Genomic DNA, 19,970 nt, shown 5'->3' on the forward strand with positions numbered 1-19,970 from the left:
AGCCTCGGGAGGTCAACTGAGTAGAGGTGGGTTCGATTCCCACCTCAGCCATCCTCGAAGTTGTTTTCCGTGGTTTCCCACTTCACCCCCAGGCGAATGCCGGGATGGTATCTAACTTAAGGCCACGGCCGCTTCCTTCCCTCATCCTTGTCTATCCCTTCCAATCTTCCCATCCCCTTACTAGGCCCCTGTTCACCATAGCAGGTGAGGCCGCCTGGGCGAGGTACTGGTCATACTCCCCAGTTGTATCCCCGACCAAGAGTCTGAAGCTCCAGGACACTGCCCTTGAGGCGGTAGAGGTGGGATCCCTCGCTGAGTCCGAGGGAAAAGCCGAACCTGGAGGGTAAACAGATGATGATGATGATGAAAATGTTTAAGTAATAATTATATTCCATTGCATGTGAACAGGTGCTATATACGCTGCTCTTACATAAATAATACTCGTAGCTCATTTATTACTGAAGAGAAAGAACTGATTGGAATTGTTTATATGCTGTACCAGGCTGAGTAATTCAGACGGTAGAGCGCTGGCTTGGTTGAGACGAAGCGGTGCGGAGCGAAGGAGTTGTTGTGACGTCATCACCCGGTTTAAGGCTCTATAAGAGTCTTTAGAGAGCCCTAACCCGGTTGCACCGAGTAATCTAGCGAGTGAACTTACTGTAGCGACACGTTTAAACACGTTGCTGGTATGACAACGTAAAGGTATTTCAGCCGTCTATTCAATGCCCTTTCTCTCACAACATAACTGTTTCACTTAATACAGCAATATTGTTTTCTGCTGCTAAAGCCGACCTGCTCATTTCATTCTTGTGATGCCTCTTGATATGATTCCACATATTTGATGCACTACCACCCGTCGCGTAAATGTGGCCGCAAAATTTGCATTTTGCTGATGTTTATCATCAGTAATTTCAAAGAAATTCCATGCATCAGATGGTCTTCGTGGCATTTGTGGTACAAAATTCTGTAAAAAATCATTAAATTCCTTTATATATTCTAAAACATGAATACCATCTAAAAATGGGATTAAATATCAAACTAATACCACAATTATTTTCTAATATACTTTGCATTATCTACAAAACACAACAAGCAGAGTAAATATAGACGCAAATTTAATAAGCACAGACTGAATACAGGTGCAATACACTTACAAGTGGAGGCTACGATGTTCGGATCACGGACTAGCTTCAAACTTTGTACACTTTTGGTAGTCCATTAGGACAACATAATGTGAGAGTAGTAAGGCGTACTACTAAGGCGTTTTCGAGAAAATCGCAAGAGAAAGTTTCGCGTCGAATATGTACCGGTGCGTTGGGGTCACGAACTGAAACGGCGGTGGTCGAGTGGTTAGCGTTTTTTCGGGGCGTCGATCCATGTGGATCTTTTGTCCCTGCTGGCACCATATTGTATAAAACTGCGTGAAATTGCAATGGCGGTAGTGTGGAATGTTGTGTGTGAGGAAAGGAAGCTTAAGGACGTCACAAACACCCAGTCCCCAGGCCAGGAATATTAATAATTACAAATAAAAATACCTGACGTGGCTTGGAACTGAACCCAGTGCCGCCTGGTGACAGGCGGACGCGTTGCCCCCTACACCGCGGGGCCGAACGACACTTAGTATAGTCTATCGTGTATATTACCCTTCAAGGGTAATATAATAAAAAAGGTGTATTCTATATGCATGGACTTTTATCGGATATATATATTATTAAACACTAACGATAAATGAGAATGTATGTATTTCATATATTCGCCTTCTTCATACTTATAAAGTAGTATTCACAACGTCGCTACCACATCCGTTGCGCTCCACTACTGGAACTGCAAGCGAGCACACATTCAGTACTGTTCCTCCGTCCTCCGCTCGCCCACGGCTCGCCAACCGAAAACACCGATTGGTTTCCAAGCAACAGTTTACTACCGGAGAATACTGGAGGGAGCGCTGCACTTGCACTACCGATTGCAATCATAGGAGCAACTCCTCCGTTCCCAGCTCTAGTCTGAGTGTAATGGTTCGTCTTGGTGGTTCCAGATGACTTTATGACTTCTATCCTTGTACAGTAGTTAGCTGGAGATAAGTGAATTATACCGGATGTGTATGTATACAGTCGAGGAACAACGCACTGGTTATAAAGTTGTGAGAAGCGCTATTCGCTATTTCCGGTTTACTTTCGAAGTGGTTGTGTTGTTGTTATATAATGTCCGTATTCATGTGTTTTGTATTGTGCATTTCGGACGTTTCCCTTAAGATTTTCTTCATCGGATAATTGCAGTTTCTTACGTTTACTTAATATCGCACTGTGCGTCATAGGAAATAAGGTAAGCTTTATTGTCCAGTTCGTATTTAAACACAAAAGAACAGCGGTAGATAATTCTGTTTTTCAGCCGACTGTTGGCTGGCTACATTGAAAATTGCCCAGCTGTCATTCTTACTGATAATTAGAGACGAGAGTTATAAGCACTAAAAACAGTAAAAATAGGCAGGCATATAGGTTTTTAAATTAGCCACAATAGGCACTAACGTGTAAAATAGGCAACAAAATAGGCGTGAAAAAATTACTTATAAGTTAATAACACACTCAGTTATTATTAACGGAATTTACAAGCAACGTTTCAATGTTTTCCGGTAATAGTCTTGACCTCCTCTCGTGCATAATGTTCTTGTACTGTCAACATCACATGAAGTGATTGGACAACACTTCAATGAAGTCACTTCATCTGGTTTTATTTCGCTGATAGCGGCTGCCTTCCCAGATGTTTGGTCAAAACTTCCCCGGACTTCATGCACAATCCTAAATGACTCCACCAGGGGCATGCCACTCTTCTCCAACTTGGTGTTTGCTCCCGGCAGCTTGAAGGTGCTCCGGCTTATGCAAGGGCATATTAGCTCCCGACATTGCAGTGCATAGATCTGAAGAAAGTGGTTGTTGGTCGCTGCCCGAAGTGGACTGGTAGACAGGCTGCGTTGATACAGATTTCTGTACTCGTATCAGATGCATCACAGTATTTCTAAGTTGATCTATGTGGTATTTTTCTCACATTTGATCTGAAAATTAATAAAATTGACATAAATTACATTGTCCCTATATCTTAAATTTCTACAGTTGGGCTAATTGGCAATAATGCTTAGTATAAATCATGCATTTGTTTCATAAAAAAAAAAAAAAAAGACTATTAGAAATCATGTAGCTATCTAGAAGTACAAAACTTTAAAGTAGGAACAAGATAATTAGTAATTTACATTCAAATATGTCCTCAAGGATTTTCAGTTGTAATTTGGCAGTATCGTGTCGAGTTCACCGGGTGAAAAATATAATAAAAAAGACGTGAAAGGATACCGGAGTAGCGTAGAGGAGAGATCCGTTCTTTAAGCTTGCGAAGGACCCACCAAGCTGGCCCTAGCAGTATTCATACTTATACAGAAAAATGAAAACCGAGGCATTATAAATATCAGGCTAGTGAACAATTTATTTGTTTCTATTCCCCGGCTTTGGTCAGCCGGGTCAGCTGTCATGAAGACTATTATCTGTTGCCTGCAATGGATCCTGCACAATGTGTGCCCACAAGGCCGCCACACTCGTTGAAAATTAAAAACCGCGTAATTTGAAATTGTCGTGACATGCGCCCATAACCTTATTTTACCGGGCGAGTTGGCCGTGCGGTTAGGGGCGCGCAGCTGTGAGCTTGCATCCGGGAGATAGTGGGTTCGAATCCCACAATATGGTTTTGCGTGGTTTCCAATTTTCACCCAGGTAAATGCTGGGGCTGTACCTTAACTAAGGCCACGGCTGCTTCCTTCCCACTCCTAGCCCTTTCCTATCCCATCGTCGCCATAAGAAAACCTTATTTTTGTCACAATTTAGCAAGACTCTAGAGGGGATGCTAGAGGCTTGTTAATCTGGCAACTTACGTCCCACAGACTCTCTTTGTTTCCCCCTCCACCCCCCCAAGCACAACGGTTACTAACCGGACCTCACCAATCCAGACCAACGGTTTTTCGCTGGCCTGGTCTTGTAAAGATAGTCTTGGCAACCTTGTAAAACACGCTGTGGCATCGTCCTAGCCGGGATACATTGGATCTGCAACCTATGTTTCGCTAAGTCTTAGCGGAAGTGTAATAGAATTCACAATTTTTAAAGGAAGTTTTAAAATTGCATTTCAGTTGTAAATCCCTATTTTCACAGGAAATGAATCACAGTTCAAAATATCGATTTAATTTTCATCCATTCTGCGACAAGAGACCAGCGGCGTTGTAACTCCTTGTTCAGCAATTTAATTATTATTTACATTTTAGCAATATAAATTATTGAAAGTTACGACTAATGCAGCATTGCCACAAAACAACTAGGCCTATATGTGCTACAGTGAAATGCGATCATAGTTCTCAATCACAAAGAAGATAAAACGAAATGAAATGGCGTATGGCTTTGAGTGCCGGGAGTGTCCGAGGGCATGTTCGGCTCGCCATGTGCAGGTCTTTTGATTTGACACCCGTAGGCGACCTGCGCGTTTTGATGAGCATGAAATAATGATGAAGACGACACATACACCCAGCTCCCGTGCCGGAGAAATTAACCACTGGCAGTTAAAATTCCCGACCCTGGCGGGAATCGAACCCGGGACCCCTGTGACCAAAGGCCAGCACGCTAACTATTTAACCATGGAGCCGGGCGCACCAAAAAGATAAAAGGAACAAATGAACTTACCTCCTTACAGCAAGCTTGACAGACTACCCTTCCATCCGTTGTAAAATTGGGATCCCCTGTGATCCACTGCTTCAGCCAGTAGAACTTCGACAATTTTTCTTTGGGCATTGCCGCAAACACACTTTTTTCCTCCACTTCAAAATAAATCACAACACGTTCTGAACGTAAAGCGTACGCATACAACAGTTTTCATCGAAAGCAAGGTACATGGCATATGGGTTGTGCAAAATAGTTCGAAGTTGACTCGTTCTCGCATATGTCTTAGGAGCTGGGAGGGGTTGAAGGCTTTTAGGTCAAATTGTTTCTTGCTTCTCCTGATGGAAATCTCCCTAGAACTATTTCTGGTGACTTCTGAGAATGGCCATTTTTGTTCTTGGGGTAAACAGATATTGAAAAAAGAGAAGATAATTCTATCGAGCACATTAGCTACAGTATACGGTAATGCACTGGAAGAAAATCGTCTTTTTGAAAGTGCAGTCAATGGGCATTAACTAGACAATTATAATCAAAATAGGCACAAACCCCTGAAATAGGCATTTATAGGCACAACAAAACCAACGAAATATAGCTATTAAGACCCTAAAATGTATTTATATCTCAAAAGCCTACATTTCTGAACACAGGAATAAAATAAGCAAATAGGCAAGTTCCCATCTCTAGTGATAATATATGGATGTTTGTTCCAACAAGGTACCAAATTGATTCTGAATACCCTGCTCATGCGGAGTAGTTTACCTGTTGTTCTAACAGAGATTCAGAACTGGTTCTGAACTGTGATTTCTGAATTCATGCAATTCTAACCACATTCAACTACATTCAATGCCAGCAGTCCTCATTCAATACCAGGGACTGTGTGATTTATACATCCACATTTAATTCGACCAGTAAGTGGTGCAACTTCAAAAGAGTACTTCTCATTGGAATAGTGAGGTCTTTCATCATCCATCAGTAAAAGTTTTGTAACAATTCGTGGAGGGCTTTGACACATTTCACAGTTGCCATTTGCTTATTCCAACAAACCATTATTAACAAACAATTGAGGAAGCATTCTGACTCGCATACGTTCATTAAGATAATTTCGAAGGAGTTCATATGCAGGTTGGAACAGTTTGTTGTAACGAAGGACCTTATTACCAGTTGGGAACTGTTTGTTGTAACAAAGTAGTTCATAGCCAGTTTGGAACTGTTTTTTGTAACAAAATATACAGTATATATTGTAACATAGTCAGTAATGGTTGCAACTTCGGGGATAAAGTTACCAATGAGTACCTGGCTATCCTCTATGAAATCATTTGTTTGATCAGTGAGGAATTGGGCTAAACTGCTACTGAATTCAACATATTGTATGGTAGCCCTTAAAGGCGCTGCTGGCCCAGGTGAGGACTGTGCGTTGAGAGAAGAATTATGTCTATATCTTTGTAAGAAACTGGCTTTTAAAGTACATAAAGCACAGGGCTTACACACAGTTGTCATTATTATCCAGGATGATTTACATAATTTATAAGTGTAAAGGAAAAGGCTCGGCTTTCCATCTACTATCTGAATGTTTGCGATAGATGACCATAGATGCTGGCTCCTTTAAACAACTAGCTCAAACAGGAATGTTTGCGGATTGGAAAGAAAAATGAATGCACTATATCAGAAAACTCCTGATAGTTACTTTCAAAATTATATTGAAACTGAATTACCGTTGGACTCTAGTGTAAGGACAGTACAGAATGTACATAGCCAATAGAGCTAGTAGAGTGACAGGGTTGGGAGGTTGTGTCTTCACAGTCAGATCATTTGCCCTGCAAGTTGAGAAAGAAATGATTTGTTAATTGAAGGTTTGATTGTAGAATTTTATTTTTACAATTGGATTTATGTTGCACCAACACACATAGGACTTATGGTAATGATAGGATAGGAAAGGACTGGGAGTGGTATGGAAGTGGTCCTGGCATCCCTGAAAACAGTTTTCTGTGCTTTCCCGTTTTCATACCAGGCAAATTCTGGGACTGTAACTTACACAAGGCCACTGTCTTTTCCTTCCTGTTCCTAGCCACAACACCTTAAGTCCTGTCTGTGTCAGTGTGATGTAAAACAAATTGTTAAGAACAAAAGGTCAGTTGGGGTATAGAGGACAAAATATACAACATAGCACAGGATAGGGTTATATGGGGAGGTACATTACACCAGTCATTAGGCCCCCAGAATAGTGGGTGATGTGTAAGGTGCATAGTCATATGTTTTTCACTAGGGGTGTGCAAATTAATTGCAACCTGTGGGTGTGGGATGTTCTTTCAGTGAAAATATTTATCTCTGAGGTTCAGTTTCCAGGTAAAACTGGAGGTCCTGTGGCAATGAGCAAAATATCAACAGTCACCTAAAGCTACATGTTTTACTACAAAACAGCAATAAGAGTGTATGTTGTTCATGTTTCAGGGCAAGATCTGTGGAAGTAATCTACATCCCAAAACTGTCTAAACCTTCACACGCTATTTAAAATGGACTTGGATAAGATCAAAGAGGAACCAATATGCTTTGAGGAAACTTCAAATAATTCATGCGTAAGTATCGTGCAGATAACTTTATAGTGATTATAATAATTAAACCCTTAGCAGTAATTTGAATTTGACTGGTTACATAACTCTACTTTTATTTGTTGTTCAGGAACTATATGAGTGTCTTGCTGTCTATTCTTAAGGTACATATATATTTCTAGGCCTATACTAATCTCAAATTTACGAAATATACTTTTTATGATTACATATATGCAGAATTTACAAGTAACCATCTTTTATTTTGCACAGCATGTCTGAAAGCTGAATTCATTCTTTTGGTTTTGAAGATGAAGTGGGTTTCTCTTCATCTCCCTTTCGCTATGTAGCTCTTGTCGGGAAAAATGGCAGTCTGACTACGTCAGGTTGTGCAGGGCTTGTGTTCTGGTTTCAAGTTGGCATATTAAATCCTCTATCACCCTGATGGTATTAAAGGTGCTGAAATACATCAGCCTCTTTCTGTCATCTTAGTGTTTAGAAATCCATCAAGCTAGTTTGCATGACAAAGAATCAGTAATGATAACAACTTATAAGTTACACATTTCATTATGGTCTGTATTGATAATTGACCACTATCAAAGGCTAGAGATAGGTCCATTTATTCACTATCATTATATGAATATTATTAACAATAGCTATGGATCTGCTCCCTCTTGGCAACCGGTCTGGTATAGGTGTCCATGCTGAGTGCACATAAATTATGAGAAACATGGGGCATTCACTTCACACTGAATTAAAACAATAGATCACTACATCTGATTAAAAGGCCAATTATTCAAGTTGTGAATGTCCCCTTGAATGCTATATATAAACTGTTAAAGGGGCATGTTGGCCGTGCGATTAGGGCCGGGCAGCTCTGAGCTTGCATCTGACAGATAGTGGGTTCAAACTGCACTGTCGGCAGCCCTGAAGACGGTTTTACATGGTTTCCCATTTTTACATCAGGCTAATGATGGGTCTGTAACTTAATTAAGGCCACGGCCTTTTCATTCCAACTCTTATGCCTCTTATCGCCATAAGACCTATCTTCAATGGTGCGAAGTAAAGCAAGTTCCAAAAAAGAACATATATATAGTTACCCATATATTCTATACAACAAAGCATGATTTTAGATTAAATGGGTCCACTTTACAGATTGTTATGGACATATTGTGGTGGACAGAGGTGAAATAATGTGCGGGCTGAAGTGAGTCAATATTAGACATTCCGAAGATTAATTTAAAACTTTGAAACTACAGCCGTATTTCTTTCTCTGATATCTTTTGTATCTTTTCAAAATCTCAGCTTTACAATTCAGGTAAAATTTCATTAGATTGGGTAACAATTTAAAAAATTGAATAATAATTAATTAACAACTTTGAGCTTGAAGCTCCCTAATTTTACATTATCCATGAGAGCTGCGGCTCCTTTCAACAAATAGTCAAGGAGACAGATCTCCCAATTACCTTTACACAACTTGGAGACAGAGTATCCAAAAAACCCAATTTTCCAAGGGCACTTTTTGCTCCACAAATTATCTAGGAGCTACTCTCTGAACATTATCACGTTATAGCCTTCCAGAGGCACCATTCAACCTTTACATTAATAGAAAGAGCATCTTTGTTCTATAAAATTTACATTTAGGAATTTATTTCAAGAAATGTCGGGGCCTATGCAAGGCACAACGTACGTTTTAAAAATTCAAGCCATATTCACTGTCTTACGGTATATGCTTAACAGTCTAACATCTTTACCTAAAAGGAATGAAATAGAATTAAACAGAGGTATCAAGTACCCATTCTACCAGACCTTTGTGAAAAACAACAGGTTAAGTTACTTGCTCAAAAATCAAAATGGTGAGGAGGCAGACAATTGCGCTTCTTAAAATTGAAATGAAAAAATTAAAACCCTATTTGGGCTTATGACCTGAGGTTACAGAGGCTATGCTTATACTACTGAGGTGACTAGATGGAGAGAATATTTAAGTTACAAAGATTTCAAACTGTAAAATGGTATAAAATGATAGTTACCTTAAAATCAAGTTGATAGGGAATATGAGAGTGTAGCTCACTCTCTATTCCTTGATTTTGATTAAGTTCCTTTGGCTTGTATGAAATATACACTTCAATTTTGGAATTTACATTTTAGAAAATTAACGTTACATTGTCAAAGATTTGAAACCTTCCCCTCGAGCTAGCTCTCAAGGACTATCACTTAGTTAAACCAGGTCAGCCATTACCTTGAGCTGGTGGACTTCTCAAGGATGGACGAGGTGCCTCCATTTCCTTGATAAACACACACTCTGTAGACTGGAACGATCAATAAGACAAACTGGTCTGAAAGTATGCCAGCTTTTATACCCAAGAGGAATGTTCCAGAAAACTGAGGGCTAAGGCCCGATACATCCCAAATTCTTATCGGGTGATAAAATAAGTACCAGAAACCTGTGATTGGATGAAAAATAAATATACACAATTTTCTAATGGACCACCTCTTAAGTTGGCGAGAAGAGATAGAATTGTTGTAAACTTTAATACACCAAAAACAAAGAATAATCACTTCAGTTTAGGAAACCTTAGAAAACAAAATTGCTTTACAATTTTAATAGTCAGTCTTCACACCAGAGGGCATAACATAAGTTTATAGTAGAGACATCTGTAGAGAAATATCAAAACTTCTTGTATTAGTTGATACGAGTTTTAGATTTTAGATGGCATTCTCGATGGTGCTTCATTTAATGTACGGGGCGGGTGTACCTCCGGTACAGACCTCGCTCCCACCCAAGAATTCTTCCTCGGGTGACACAGTTTAAAATTTTCCTTTTTAGAAAAATTTGGAGTTGAAATTTACAGACAGAAAATTTCATGATGAAAGTTTATTTGTAATTAATTGTGTCAAAAACAAGTCTTGAAGTCTTCCTGAGGCCGTAGAAGTCCGAAATGTACAGTTCTAGTTTGACATCAAGAGTGACTGCCACTGCCGATAGCAGGGTGGGTTCCCCAGGATCCCCTAAATACCCTCAGATATATCTCTCCCACTACCATGAGAGGAGTGGCCATGGTGATGGTCGCCACAGACCGGGTATAGAGCCACTGCTTCGAGATCAATTAGGCTGTTGGGTTACCGTACCTCAGCCCTTGCTGGAAAGGATGGTGCTCCAGCACACTCTTATGTAGGAGACTGGGCCAGAGCAGGTTGGGCCCTCACCCCACGCCAGCATCACTCGCCAGATGTTGGAACTCGGCCGTAGATTACAGAGAGGGCACTGAAACAGTAATTTACTTTTCGACAGAGATGTTTGATGGAGAGCGAGAGTTTGTTTATTTTTTTAAAGCTGCAAGTTCAGATGAGGCAAGTAGCATCGAGGATGAGTGTGTGTATTGCAGGCTTGGTTTTGGAGGCGGGGGAAAGTTAATGGCAGCCAGGCAACGGGAGAAAATAAACATTATTAGAGGGGAAGGTCTGTACAGGATTATATACAGCAACAAGACAATACCCTGGATGTAGGTATATGCGTGGGGCGGAAGGCCTCCCCCCTACTCCTTACAAAATGATTTACATAATGAACATTAAGTTACTGAGCTGTAAAGAAAATAAAGATAGCAGTTTGTTATTGCCATGGCTTAGTGGCGTATACTGCAAAACGAAACGTTATACCGGTTTAATCTGCGAAAGGTGAACTTTAAATATGCTCTCTATGGCTTGGTTACTCACCAAAAGTGTGAGTGTGTTAAGAAATCGAAAATAATACATGGTCCATGAAAACTGTGGGCAAGCGTGCCCGCAGGTACAAAATTCTTAACCATGACCTGATCTCCGACCTTTAAATTGGTGTTCCTCCGTCCACAATCATATCTCTCTCTATCCTTCTCATGAGAAGCCTTAAGGTTACTATTAGCCTTCCTCCACAGGTCTCTGATCTTATAGGGTTCTATTGTCTGTGGCAATATCTCATTGAGGGACCATATATTAAACAGTGGCGTGTTGGGAACAAACTTAAACATGAAAGAGGCAGGAGTGAACTTGTGGGACTCATGAATGGCCGAACTTAGAGCAAAAGATAACCAATGCACCGAAGTATCCCACCTGGAATGATCTTTATGATGAAAAGCTATCAAAGGAGATCTAAGATTACGATTGACCCGCTCAGCCAGAGATGGTTGAGGGTAATATACAGAAATAGTAAGATGGGATGTGGACAAATCAAAACAGAATTTTCGGAATAAGTTACATATAAAAGCCTTTGCAATATCGGAAGCTATTTATTGACAAGGACCAAAAGAAGTGAAGATAGTATTAAGGTAAGAAATGGTAGACTGAATGGTAGCCAACTAAGTCGGAAATAACAACGAAAGTCTATTGAAGCCGTCTACACATACAAGGATGTACTTATTCCCGTTCCTCTTCGATTGAGGGAAAGGTCCGACGTAGTCTGTGTACGATCGCTCCATGGGGCGAGATGCTTGATGAGATGACAAAAGCCCTAGCTTGGTAGACAAGGTGGGCTTACGAAGGAAGCAAGATTTACAAGTTTTAACCATTTCTCTGATTTTGCCGTCCATACTCTTCCAGATGAACATTTCTCTGATTTTCTGTCATGTTTTGAAGGTGCCTAAATGCCCCCCTAATGGGGTCTCATGGTAGTATTTGAAGACCTTGGACAGAAGAACAGCAGGGACAACTACTTTCATCTTCTGATCATGATTAGAAGGGCAGCACATAATTCCATTCCTCAGCACATAAGGGACAACATGTTACCCAGAAGAAGGGGTTTCCATTATAGGAGCCAGCACTGGATCTTCTCATTGATATTTCTTGATATCACAAAATAACATACGGGCATCCGTCAAAGTAGCACTAACACTAGAAGTATGGGCATGGGAGGAGAAGAACTATCCCCTTGTTCGCTGGTCTCAACATTACCAGAAAACATGAGGCTTAGTCCATCTGCGACCACATTTTCAGATCCTCGAATGTGTTGCACATTGAATTGAAAGGCAGAAATTCTGATAGCCCAACGGGCGATACGTGCAGTTCGGCGTGGCCTAGCTAAGACTCAACTTAAAGCATGTTTGTCTGTTTCTAATTCAAATTTAACATGCTCTAGATAAAGGCGGAACTTCTCCAAGGCAAACAGGACTGCAAAACCTTCTAATTCGTACATTGAGTACTTGGCTTCTTGAGCCGATAAGGTCGTAGTTGCATAGGCAGTAGGCCGCCTTCGAAGTTCTGTTCCTTGAAAAAGGACAGCAGCAACAGCAGAAGAAGGGGCATTGGTTTGAACTATGAATATCCTAGAGAAATCTGGCATAGCTAATACTGGGGCGTTACAGAGAGCTAACTTAATATCTTCAAACGCAGCTTGCTGCGACGGCCCCACTTCCTGTTTGACACCTTTCCTACAAAGTAGATTTAGGGGCGGTGCCCTATTAGCAAAGTTAGGAATACATTTCCGGAAGAAATTCACCATGCCTATGAACCTAGCAATTCTTTTGTTGTCCTTCGGCGGCTTGAAGTCGTAAATAGCCTGCGTTCTGGAATGGTCGATAGAAACACCATCGGGCGACACGATATGCCCTAAGAATGACATAGAAGGCTTAGCAAAAGCTACCTTAGATAACTTAATTGTCAACCCAGCGTTACGAAGGCGATTTAGAACTTCCTTCAGATGTTCTAAGTGTTCTTCAAAGGTCTCCGAAAACACAACGCTATCGTCGAGACAAAGATATTCAAATTTGATATCGGAGGGGACTCTATCTAGCAGTCTAGTAAGGACGGCCGCTCCCGTGGGGAGCCAAAAAGGCACGTGGGTGTAATCATACACATTCCAATCAGTGGCAAAAGCCATTAGATGTTTGGATTCTTCTGCCGGAGGTATCTGATTATAGGCCTAGTAAAGATCTAAGATGGTGAAGAACTTAGCCTTGCGATATCATGCGAAAGAAGAATGAAGGTCAGGAAGGGGCAAAAATTGTAATATGACCGTATGGTTTAAATCCCTGTAATCAATGATAGGTCTGAAACCACCTTGGGGATTCAGTAAAAGAAAAATTTGCGATGAATACGTCGACTTTGAAAGTCGAATAATACCATTTTTAACACCTGATCAATGATTTCCTTAAGAGCCTTCATTTTAGGTGGAGATAATAAGGAGGAAACCTAATTGGAATAGAGTGGGTTAGCTCAATGTTGTACTCAGTGAGGTCAGTGACACCAAGGATTTCTGGAAAAACATCCGGAAAGAACTGACACAACTTTCGAATACTCTCAGCCTGATCCTTAGGTAGATGCCTAAGATCTAACGACATCTCACTCTGAGTACACGAAAAAGATGAAAATGACGCAGAATTACATTTCAGAATAGAAATATTAATGTTACTGGAGAATTTGAATGTCCACGACTTGCCGTGGAGATCGAGCACCAGCCCTAAATGAGACATAAAATCGGTCCCCAATATTACAGGGCAAGACAACTGTTTAGCCACAAATAACTTAATTTTCCATGTAAATTTTGAGATTCAAACTTTAGCAAAAGTGAAGCCTGAAATTTCTACTGGTGATGTATTTTCTGAAACACATTTTATAGAAGACAAACAGTAGTCTGGAAACTTACAACAGGCTTTGAACATAGAGTACCACTCCTCGGAAATAATAGACCTGACGCTCCCTGAATATACTAGTGCCGTAGCGGGTTTGTTATTTACCTCAATTTTAAGGTTAGTGGAGGCAGCACCAGAAGCCTAACAGGAAGGTCTGCTGTTAAGTGAAGTGCAATTCTTGGCTAGATGGGAAAACGTCCCGCATTTAAAGCAACCTTGAGACGGGCCTGCTCCATTCCTAGTTCCGCTCGATTTGACCAAGGGTCATTTATTCCAAAGCTGTTCCGTTTGTCCGCACGCATAACATTGCGTGTGGGGAATATTTGGCGCGGAGGGGCCAAGAACTATTAGATGACGGAGGGGGCCCCCTGGTGACTCGTAAAGTGTCGGCGTAACTCACTCCTTCGACTGACACTGACATTGCCTCAAGTTCTGAGAAGGTTCGAGGTCGAGCAGCGAAACATCAGTACGACCTATAAGGAGAGGAGATTCCTTCTACAATAGTTTGCACAATACCCTAGTATAAAATTTAATATCTTGAATAAAGTCGGCGGGATTCTCGTCTAACCTTTGTACTTTGAAGTAGTACTTCTATATTAAAGATGACATAGCTCTAGGTGGAATGAAGTTTGGCAAGAGGTGGACGTTGAAGTTTCCTATCGAATATCTATCAGCTATTGCTTTTACAGTTTTGTCCGAGAGGATGCCTACAGAATAGGGGTAAATTATTTGAAGAAATTGAGAGTGAGAGAGAACAAATACCAAAGCATGATCTTGAAATTCGACTAAACATCTTAAAAAAGATATCACTTCATTTGTGGAATTTACCGAGAACTTGGATATGCCTTTAAGCAACATGGCTAATGGGTGGGGGCAAGTTGCTGAAACCTGGCAACATAATAGAGGACGGCATTGGAAGTTGAGAAGGATCAAACACTGTATTACTCTTAAAGAAAGGTGGAAGTTCTCTTAGATGATCCGACACTGTTTCCGATGGGGCAGATGTTTGTTGAGTAGCCACTGATTTCCTACTTTCTATAGACCTACGAGAGTCCTCTTCCGTAGACAAGTTTACAGTAGGAACATGGTCGCTTTTAGCATTAGCGGCCCAGGACAACAATTGACTAACCCATTAGACATGTCGGACAGGTGTTCGACCAAATTACTAGCTTCCTTAGCATGATCATCCTTCAATTTTAGAGATAATAGGTCCCTAGCCCTATTATAAAAATGAAACAGTCTAGCCTGAACTCTTTTATGTTGATTGGCAGAAGGATCACCGACTTCGAAAAAACTAACAACAGAAGCTAGCTGGTGGTATTATCTGTGATAGTGCACAGAGCCTCATCAGTTTCCTTCTCTCCAAATACTGGGATACAAATTTGAAACTGGAAAGATTCTTTAAGTTTGGTAATATCTGCTGCAACCGTGCCACCAGACTGGACCTTCCTAATTCGATCTTCTTAAATCAATTCCTCCTTGTGCAAGTACCCAAGAGCAAGAACTTCGTGAGGAGCAGATATAGTGATAGAAAATCTAACAACATTTGGACATTTCCAGCAACCAAAATTTTCTTTGTGTTCGGTGTTGATTTCTATTAGGGCCCGTCAAAAGGGGCTTTATCCAGGATCATTCAACCACGCTCTGCTACCACTTATTACGGAAATATTATGGTGGACATTGGTGAAAGAATTGCGGGCAGGGACGTGTCGATATTAGATATTCAAAAGATTAATTTAAAACTTTAAAATTAGAGCTGTATTTCTTTCTCTGATATCTTTTGGTATCTTTTCAAAATCTCAACTTTAAATTCAGGTACAAAGTTCAAGATTCGGTAACAATTTAGAAAATTGTATAATAATTAATTAACAGCTTTGAGCTTAAGCTCCATAAGTATACATTCACCATGAGTGCTGCGGCTCCTTTCAACAAATAGTCAAGGAGATGGATTTCCCAATTCTTTTAACACCACGAGGAAACAGAGTATCCAAAATACACAATCTTCCAGCAGCACTTTTTGCTCCACAAAATTATCTAGGAGACTACTCTCTGAACATTATCACATTATAGCATTCCAAAGGCACCATTCAACCTTTACATTAATACAAAGATAATCTTTGCTGTATAAAATTTACATTTAGGAATCCATTTCCAGAAATGTCTGGGCCTATCAAAGGCACAACCTACATTTTACAAATTCAAGCCGTATTCACTGTCTTATGTGCTCAACAGTCTAACATCTTTATATGAAAGAATTGAAATAGAATTAAACAGGGCTATCAAGTACCCATTCTACCAGGCCTTTGTGAAAAACAACAGGTTAAGTTACTGGCCCAAAAATCGAAATGGCGAGGTGGCGGAAACTTGTGGTCCCAAAAATTGAAATGAAAACTTAAAACCCTATTTGGGCGTATGCTCCAAGTTACAGAGGCTATGCCTATACTACTGAGGTTACTAGATGCAGAGAATATATAATTTACAAAGATTACAAACTAAAAAATGTTACAAAATCATAGTTACATCAAAATCAAGTTGATATTGAACACGAGAGGGTAGCTCATTCTCTATTCCCTGATTTTGGTTAACTTCCTTTGGCTTCTTTGAAATTTACATTTGAATTTTGGAAGTTACATTTTAGAAACTTAAAGTTACATTGCTAAAGGTTGGAAACCTTCCCAGCGAGCTAGCTTTCAAAGACTATCACTTAGTTAAACCAGGACTGCCATTACCTTGAGCTGGTGGATTTCTTGAAGATGGACGAGGTGCCTCCACCTCGTTGATAAACACACACTCTGTAGACTGGAACAATCAGTAAGACAATCTGGTCCAAAAATGTACCAGCTTTTATACCCAAGAGGAATGTTCCATAAAACTATGGGGTAAGGCCTGAAACACCCCCAGTTCTTATTGGGTGATAAAATAAGTACAGAAACCTGTGATTGGATGGAAAATAAATATACAAAATTTTCTATTGCCCCACCTCTTAAGTTGGCGAGAAGAGATAGAAAAGGTGTAAACTTTAACACGCCAAAAACAAAGAATATTCAGTTCAGTTTAGTAAATCTTATACTACAAAATTACTTTACAACTTTAATAGTCAATCTTTACACCAGAGGGCATAACATAAATTTATAGTAGAGACATCTGTAGAGAAATTTCCAAACATTTTGTATTATTTGTTGCAAGTTTTACATTTTAGATGGTATTCTCCAAGGCGCTTCATTTAAATGTAAGGGGCGGGTGTACCGACAGTGAATATCAGCTCCAAAATCAATTCAGGACTTAAGAATACTTGGTTATTATAAGGATATTGGCAGAGTCCAACACCAATCACAACAGTTTTAATGTGTTATTTTAGTTTCAATTTTAAATGTGTATTCAGACAGTTCATCACTGTTTTAGATTTAGGTTTTACTTAAGACATAAAAATTTGTATTTTTTATTGGTTATTATATGTATCCATGTATTCCCAATGTGATCATGGCTATAGGTGACCTAATGTTGCAAGGTTGAAACTAGTACTAATTATGTAAGATATAATATTAACCTAGGGGTATTGGATAGGAGGACCTATCTCTACGGTTTGATAATGATAACAATTTGACAGTGAAATTTTTCCAGAAACCATAACCTGGTATATTGTAAATGTGATATTGCTAAAAGTTTAATATTGTTATAATTTTAAGTAGTATAATAGGCGGATTCGGCGCCCACCACCACCACCGGCTCCCAGGGGCCTCTTCCACCACCACCACCACCACCTCACTGGGGGGGCCTCCCAGTGGCCCGTTCCTCCGCCACCACAGTGGGGGCCTTCCCAGGGGCCTCCTTCTCCGCAGCCAGGGGCCTCTTCCAGTGCTGCCAACTTAACCTTACTAGCGCGAAATTTGAATTGGTAAACAAAGCCACGTGCTTTTTTTGACAGCCACGTTCTTTTTGACAGACAACAACGCATCGCTAACCTCACTGCTGCCATCTTGTCGGGCGTAAACCTTAATGGTACCAACTTAACCTAACTAGCGCGAGATTTGAATCGGTAAACAAATAAAAAGTGCTTTTTGACAGACAACAATGTATCGCAAACCTTAGTGCTGCCATCTTGACGGGCCTAAACCTTAGTGCTGCCAACTTAACCTTACTAGCGCGAGATTTGAATCGGTATACAAAGCCGCGTGCTTTTTGGACAGCTGTCATCCGCCATCTTTAATCAAGAGAGCATCGTGCTGCCCTCTTTATCATAGTGCCACGCAATTTCGTCAGGTGTTACCCGCCATCTTTAATCAACAGAACACCGTGCTGCCCTCTTTATGGCTACTACGTTAGGGATGTAGTAGCGGTCAATTTGAAAAGTTCTGTTACCTGTCATCAGCCGTCTTTAATCAAGAGAGCACAGTGCTGCCCTCTTTAGCTAGATACCTTTGAAATGTGGTGATGGCAAATTCTACGTGCTCTTATTTGGAAACAAACCTCCATGCTTTTTTTGACAGCTGTCATCCGCCATCTTTAATCAAGAGAGCACCGTGCTGCACTCTTTAGATGAAATGTGGTGGCGGCAATTTGAAAACTTACACGTGCTCTTGTTTGGAAACAAATCCACGTGATTTTTTGACAGCTGTCATCCTTCATCTTTAATCAAGGGAGCACCGTGCTGCACTCTTTAGTTGAAATGTGGTGGTGGCAATTTGAAAAATTCGACGTGCTCTTGTTTGGAAACAAACCTACATGCTTTTTTGACAGCTGTCATCCCCCATCTTTAATCAAGGGAGCACCGTGCTGCACTCTTTAGTTGAAATGTGGTGGCGCCAATTTGAAAACTTCTACGTGCTCTTGTTTGGAAACAAATCCACGTGCTTTTTTGACAGCTGTCATCCACCATCTTTAATCAAGAGAGCATCGTGATGCACTCTTTAGTTGAAATGTGGTGGTGGCAATTTGAAAAATACCACGTGCTCTTGTTTGGAATCAAATCCACGTGCTTTTTTGATAGCTGTCATCCACCATCTTTAATGAAGGGAGCACCGTGCTGCACTCTTTAGTAGAAATGTGGTGGTGGCAATTTGAAAAATTCCACGTGCTCTTGTTTGGAAACGATCCTACATGGTTTTTTTGACAGCTACCATCCGCCATCATTATTCAAGAGAGCACCGTGCTGCACTCTTTAGTTGAAATGTGGTGGCGGCAATTCGAAAAATTCCGCATTCTCTTGTTTGGAAACAAACTCACGTGCTTTTGAGACAGCTGTATTCCGCCATCTTTAATCAAGAGAGCACCGTGCTGCGCTCTTTAGATACATACCTTTGAAATGTGGTGGCGGAAAATTTGGAAAAATGCTTTTTGACAGCAGCCATCTTTAATCGACAGAGCACCATGCTGCTATCTTGCGGCCAATTCCGTCAGCTGTCATCCACCATCTTGCATCGCAAACCTCAGTGCTGCACTCTTTAGTTGAAATATAGTGGCGGATAATTTAAAAAGAACAATTCTACAGCAGCCATCTCTCGACGCTAATTGCACATGATGGTGGCTATACATGACCCCTTAAGGCTGCTTACGCAAGATAGCTTCTATACATAGGTTCTTACGAGACTCCCATGGGATGCTTGCGCAAGATGGCGGCTATACATGGCTCCTTATGAGACGCCCTAGGGAGGCTTGCTCAAGAAGGCGGCTGCTCTTATGAGACGGCTTAAGGGTCCTAGCACAAGATGGCTTGAGACGCTCTAAGGATGCTTGCGCAAGATGGTGGACACAAGATGGCGGCAATACACGACTCCTTATGAGACGCCTTACGGGTGCTTGCGCAAGATGGCTGCTGCTCTTATCAAGAAAGCTAGCTTAGAGGCTAACATGCCGTGCTAGTTCAATTAATTAAATGTGGGGCTTAAATGCAAAATGTTAAATATCTCGAAAACGTTGCATCGTAGAGCAAAACGGACAAAATTTTTCTGCCTACTACGTAGGTTCGCAGTATAAGGAACATAATAGCATAAGAAAAACATAGTCTAATGTTAAGATCAACGGTTCGGTTCCTACTTAGGCCCTTTGGCATTTGCTCTGTTTTAGCTTGTATAGAAGCAAGTCTTCGTAACATGATCAGGTCTAGGTATGGTAGAGAGTATAACGTACCGTGCTGGTTCGATTCA

At 40.7% G+C, this 19,970-nt stretch overlaps 1 long non-coding RNA gene across 1 annotated transcript in view; it reads left to right on the forward strand.

Moving 5' to 3' along the window:
* Positions 1-2,264: 2,264 nt before the first annotated feature.
* Positions 2,265-19,970, forward strand: part of LOC137502860 (uncharacterized) — a 31,816-nt gene continuing 14,110 nt past the window's right edge. Inside the window, exons 1-2 of the long non-coding RNA XR_011018894.1 lie at positions 2,265-2,322; positions 7,134-7,258. This is a non-coding gene — a long non-coding RNA (uncharacterized lncRNA). The remainder of the gene's footprint in view (positions 2,323-7,133; positions 7,259-19,970) is intronic.

The sequence above is a fragment of the Anabrus simplex genome, chromosome 13 (genome assembly GCF_040414725.1).
Source record: "Anabrus simplex isolate iqAnaSimp1 chromosome 13, ASM4041472v1, whole genome shotgun sequence".
In the NCBI taxonomy this organism is placed as follows: Eukaryota; Metazoa; Arthropoda; class Insecta; order Orthoptera; family Tettigoniidae; genus Anabrus; species Anabrus simplex.